The following is a 5,191-nucleotide window of genomic DNA, read 5'->3' on the forward strand; positions in this document are numbered from 1 at the left end:
TGAATAATTAATTTTCATAAGGGGAAATAAAGGAAGAAAATACAAAAGGTCAGACCCACGTAGAGGCCATTTTAATGTACGGAATGCAATAAAGGCAGGCCCACGCAGGGGCTGAAAATAACAGAAATACATATAGAAGAACCCGCATAGGGGCGAAATCCACTATGTTGTCCCTGATGGCCCTGCTCCTCCGCTGCTATCTTGAGTCTTGTATTGCTGAAACATGCGTCGTAGTATAAGCAGAAAACTTTCACCCAGACGTCATTTTTCTTCCCATCTCTCGTATTGCATCCTCTCTATCTTCTATTTGACCAATGAATCAAACTCATCATAACCGCGCCTTAGCTTTTCTACTTCTTTATTTGCCTTCTCAAAAGCATCTTGGTTCTCAATAAACTTGACGTACATTTCTTGGGCTTTGCGTTTTACCTCCCTTCGTTCGTTTACAGCTTTGGAGTCCTTGTCTTCTATACTACAAAAATTGCGCGGGATTGGAAAGGAGATACTTCGTATGTTATCTTTCAACCAAGATTTGTAAGTGTCATCATATCCAGTGTTGAATCAGTTTGGGTCAATGGTGTCTTTATCCATTCGCTTGGTGTCTTTCCATTCTCTCAGCATTTCTGAAGCATCGTGCACTCTGTCGTCTTCAATATCGTACACATAGGCATCATAGTACGCCTTTTGAGGTGTGGTTTACATCCTCCCAAACTGTTAAAGAACTCAGAAGGGTGCATAAGGACGGATTCCCCGAATTCTTTGTAAAGGAAGAACAGGTTGTCTGCGGCCCTCTATGATGACTTCTCTGAAAATGAAGCGATCGAGCATCCATTGGAGATCTTCTTCTCTAAGTTCGGAAAAAATCTGAGTCCATCTTCTCCTTGTCCTTCGATTCTCCAAATTTGCCCAAAACAACATATCGTTCTACTATTTGAGGGTGTTCTTATTATCCAAAGTGCAACTCTCGAGTCCCAGCCCCCTTTGCTAAGTGACTCAAAATCCACCACTGAAGGAGTAGATTACACCCTTGGAAATAGTGATGCCCTTCCTTGGACTTTCCCAAGGCTCGATACATATCCGACAGAATGACCAGAGCTATAGGGTAGTATTTCACTTGTCCTTGGTTCTTGTATCCTTTGAACAAAGTGTGTGCGAATGTTATGACTCGAGTTTTGATACTCAGACTCGATCTATGTGGAAAGATCATTGTTGCCAACAACGCTATGGCAAATGCTAAAGGACGAATCTCGTTTCATTCTCTATAAGAGACCTTGAACTCTTGGTTATATTTAGTGTAAAAGTTTGAGTGTCCGAACATGACATAGATGTCTCTGAATGTTATGTTAGACTCTTGGCACCAGTAGACAAAATATTTTTCGAAACCGAGCCAGTCTGCAATATTCTCTATAGAAGGTTTATTGGGTACGAATATGTCTTCATCCTTTCTTACTCTCCTTTCCAACCCTGTACCCACTGTGTCAATACAGTCTTGAATCTTTTCGATAGTTGGGGTGATCTCTACAGTCCCGAATCGGAATACTATTCTTTCATTATCCCAATACCCGATGAGGACTTCGATCAGTTCTGGTCAACCGCTCATGTTGATAAACTCGGTTAGCACACCCATGTACTTGTTGAGAGTTCTTTTATGATCCCTATCAAGATCATTATGCCATATTTTGAGTAGGAACGACGCTTCTACGACCATGTCGAACCTTGAGAAGCAATCCATACCTACAAAATAAAAGCTAGTTAAGTTTACCCACCCCATATATTGGTATTCACAAGTACATCATTCAAATGTCACGCGAAAATGATGTACCGTCAGGTCAGAGACCTTGGACATATTTTTAGCGATTTCAACTAATGGACTTAATACGCCTTGGGTATTAAGCCGTCTTAGGCTAATAGTTAAGTTTGTCTTTGGTTTTGTCTATCTTAGGCTTACTAGAATTTGTTTCAACATGACGGTTACCCGATTCAGACAGACGATGGGGTGCTAACAAACGACGTCAAATGACCGCATTCCAACTATTCGTTTATTACTCCCAAATGAAATCTTGTGTATTTTTGAAAGAATTTGTAATAAGCCGCGTAACTTCTGTTATCCTAATAGCTATTTTTCGTTTGGCGGAAATATACCATGACAATGCAACAATTTTATCAATATAACAGAAAACGCAAGTAAGCAATTTATTTACACATAGTCAAGCAAATTAGATTTAAGGTTAGAATACTCCAACTCCCAGCAGAATCATCATTTCTGTTTATACGGAAAAGAAAAATATATTTTTTATAAGTTTTTGACTTTTTGAAGTCGCCACTTAATTTTTGAAAAAATTAAGAAAACTAATCATCCATTTAATCAAAAATAAAAAATCAAACGAAAGTTTTTTTGGGGAGGTCAGGATTCTTATTATCGTCTTAGGAAGATTTTGAAAGCATCTAAGACGTCCGCTTACTTGTTGTTATCCAAACAACTAATCTATTTGGCAAAAATAATCTAACTTGTAAAAATTACCTAGAGTTAGTTTGAAAGAATTCATTTGGAATTAAAACATTTATGCAGTTTGCGAGAATTTGGATTCTTTAACTTTAAAACTAACGACAAGTAAAGTGGATATAAAGAAGAGAGAGAGAGAGAGAGGAGAGAGTTGGGTCCAAATCTGGGTTTTCTGTCCGCCTGGACAAGAATTTAGACCCTTATCGGTGGGTCTTAGGCCCACTCGACTTGCACCTGCCCTAAACTGATCAGATAATAGTAAAAAGCAGCAATGGCTTAGGCCCATTACATAATAAAAATATAACATATGAAAATAAAGGGGTCTTCTTATCCAATTTCTTGGACTTTCTTCAATTCCTTAAACTTCGAGACATGTCCGTGGATTTATTGAATGGTTGACTCGGAAGATCAAAATTCGATCCTCCATGGTCCAAATGAAAATGTGAGGATGGGGTCTATAAGAGCCAGATAGATTTAACAGATAGAAGAGAAAACGAGAGTAAAATTAGTATAGGCCCACATAATAAAAGCAAAGCATGTATAGAATAAAACCAATCTTATCCTTAAAACCCAGGGACTCACGGGAAAAATGGCATGTTGTCAATTTAATATATTTAAAACGGGAGTGAAAAACTGTGATCTCTTATCTTTGTCCCTTTTGAAATTTATTCTGCGAGACACGAATATTCAAGATATTAATCATTTACTATTAGATTTTTTGAGTAAACACTCCATAAATATGATTAGTAACATGATCCCTTTTTAATTTATTTTTTTTTCTTATTATTTTTTTTAGTAAGACCCGTCATAAGCAGTAGATGATTAGCCTCACAGTGAAATAATTAATTCTACATCAATTTCCAAAAATTGGTGGCAAACATTATTTATATGGAAGAACAGGCAAACTAAAGTCAAATAAGAAAACCTATGTGTCATGTATAAACTTGGTAGGTTAAAAGCAACTTTTTGATACAAAATGCATAATAGACAATTCCTAAATACTAACACAAAATGAAATAATAGAGGCTCCAGTTAAATGCTTAAACCCGTATATCATTTTAGCACTGTAATAAGAAATTATCGCATACTATAGGAAAGAAACCAGACATGTGAACATAGTTATCTTGAAAATTAAGAGGTTTGTGACTATCCAAAATTTCACACCCAACTGATGCCAAATATTTTGAAACTAAACATCAAAGCCGAAATATAAAGAGATGAGACATAATAGAAGCTTACGACTTATCAGGCTATTATGAGGGAACCGAAGAAAATAAAAAAAAAAAAAGGAGAAAAACGAGAATGACTAACAACAACTAGCTCATTCAAGAAAAATGAACGAATGACAATTACCCTCTACGATTTTGTAACTATTCGAATCACTTTACGAGCAGTAGCAAACAGTGATGAGGTTGATGCTTGAAAACAAGGTCTGGCAAATGTGTCCTAATCAGCAACATTTCAGCAAATAGACTCTTACATACCCATATTCCCACCTAAAGCTTAAAGCGAATTGCGCGTAACATGATGAACGCCTAGAGATCTAAACAGGTACAGTTACAAATCCGACTGCTCAAACTTGAACCCAAAACAATACTTCCAACAAAGAATAAAGTTAAAATAGAGAAGACAACAAGAAGAAGTTCAGAAAGCCAACAAATTGTTCTTCATCGATGCTTGAAATTTAAACAATACATAAATAAAGAAAGGAAGTGTTACCTTCTTCAGGGCAGCAAGACCGTGACTAGGCGAGCAGGAGTCAAACTTTACCACGAGAAGACTTGCACGCGAACAATAAGCAAAGAATCCGAACAGAAGATTGAACTTATACACTAAAATAGTATCTTCTATGTTCACAGAGTATACTTAAGTGTATTCTACATTATTTCTCTTAAGCTTTCTTTGCATTAGTGAAAATTTCCTACTAGAATTTTCCCCCAAACAAAAACCCCATCCCTTGTGTGAAGAAAAAAAGAACATATATGCCCAGAATTAGGGTTCTCCAAAGGGGGGAAAAACGAATTCAAAATTTGAAAAGAGAAAAACTTTCACTATTAAGGGAATCACTCTTTTCTTTTAAGAATTTGACTCATTCCAGAAGAGGAAAGGGGGTGGGAGGCTAGGATCGATGCTTGTCCTTGGGGTGCTAGGTACCCTGTTGTACGCATGAAAGGTGACGCTGGTCATGAGTCACGCGCCAATGGATGTGAAAGTCTTCTTCACGCACTCAATCGTTTGAAATCGTTGGAATCATGGAGGGAGTTTCCGCGTTGCTGCCCACGCGCTTGTCGTCGTCCACTCCGTGTATTTTCATTGGATCCTCTGTTGCGCTGGAGATTCTAGATTTCTTTGTAGTTTGTTGAAGATGAGAAAGGGTATTTGGGCCGGTTATTGGGAAAAGGTGGGCCGGGTTCATTTAGATTGGCTAGGATGATTTTGGGGCTCAGAATTAAAGGGAATTACGGGGTGAGCTGGGCCAAAATCTGAAAATGGGAAGTTATTTGGAATAAAATGGGAGATGGGTTGCTGACAAGTTAAATATAAGAGGCCCAAAATGATTTGTCCCAGGGGATTAAATTGATACCTAGATGTGGTAAATTAATTAAGGGCAACTTTCACATATAGCAAACAAAAAATTCATATTTGTATAATATAGGAAACTTTGCATAATTGCGCTCCATAGCAAAC

The 5,191-nt window shown here is 37.4% G+C and overlaps 1 long non-coding RNA gene across 1 annotated transcript; it reads right to left on the reverse strand.

Moving 5' to 3' along the window:
- Positions 1–4,843, reverse strand: LOC104649521 (uncharacterized). Its single transcript, XR_743434.4, has 2 exons — positions 4,223–4,843; positions 1–2,958 (listed from the first exon to the last, which is right to left on the reverse strand). It is a non-coding gene; the product is annotated as an uncharacterized lncRNA (long non-coding RNA).
- Positions 4,844–5,191: the final 348 nt, after the last annotated feature.

Source organism: Solanum lycopersicum, chromosome 10, assembly GCF_036512215.1.
Source record: "Solanum lycopersicum chromosome 10, SLM_r2.1".
Taxonomy (NCBI): Eukaryota; Viridiplantae; Streptophyta; class Magnoliopsida; order Solanales; family Solanaceae; genus Solanum; species Solanum lycopersicum.